The sequence below is a fragment of the Meleagris gallopavo genome, unplaced genomic scaffold, assembly GCF_000146605.3.
Source record: "Meleagris gallopavo isolate NT-WF06-2002-E0010 breed Aviagen turkey brand Nicholas breeding stock unplaced genomic scaffold, Turkey_5.1 ChrUn_random_7180001910960, whole genome shotgun sequence".
Taxonomy (NCBI): Eukaryota; Metazoa; Chordata; class Aves; order Galliformes; family Phasianidae; genus Meleagris; species Meleagris gallopavo.
The window spans coordinates 1-593 of NW_011173925.1; the positions used below are offsets into that span (position 1 = coordinate 1).

General features: G+C 58.2%; 1 long non-coding RNA gene across 1 annotated transcript; it reads right to left on the minus strand.

Annotated features, from left to right (window-relative positions):
* On the minus strand, window positions 1-574 carry LOC104916510. The gene is made up of 3 exons (XR_796601.2): window positions 408-574; window positions 219-320; window positions 1-35 (listed from the first exon to the last, which is right to left on the minus strand). It is a non-coding gene; the product is annotated as an uncharacterized LOC104916510 (long non-coding RNA).
* Between the last annotated feature and the right edge of the window lie 19 nt (window positions 575-593).

Consider the following 593-nt stretch of genomic DNA (forward strand, 5'->3'; position numbering starts at 1 on the left):
ATGGAGGCCCCCTTCTCTCCACAAACAAAGCAGTGCTGGAAAGAGAAGAGCAGCCCCCATTAGCAGCAGGCTCAGGGCCTCTGAGGCCAACGCCATGCCTCTAGGCAGGGCACAGAATGCAGGCACTGCTGGGTCGTGGAAAGACTGCCACTGACTTCCTTAGGGTCCAGGCTGAGCTGGTGCTGGCGCAAAACATCCCCGTTCCTTCAGATCCTCACCTTCTGCTCTGCCTCCTCGATTGCGCATCTGATGGCATCAAGGGGGAACTTCAGAACCGCCCTCTGTCCGGCAGTGTGTTCGTAAAGGCCGTCGGCAAAAAACTGTAGAAGAGAAAAGAGCAGGGTGTCACGAGGACAGGATGGAAAAGAGGGAGCGTCCCAGGCGGAAGGAGCCCTGAGGGAACTCACCAAGCAAAACTTGTGGACGCAAATCCCGCTCTCGCCAAATGTGGGCCCGCAGGTGTCCGGGTGAACATCTGCTCGGCGACACAGCGTGCATACTGAAGAGGAGAGAGCAAATAGAAGCAGGAGTGAGTGCCAAGCGTCCCTGAGGACTGTTGCCGGGGACCTGCCCTGGGTCTGCCATGCAGGATG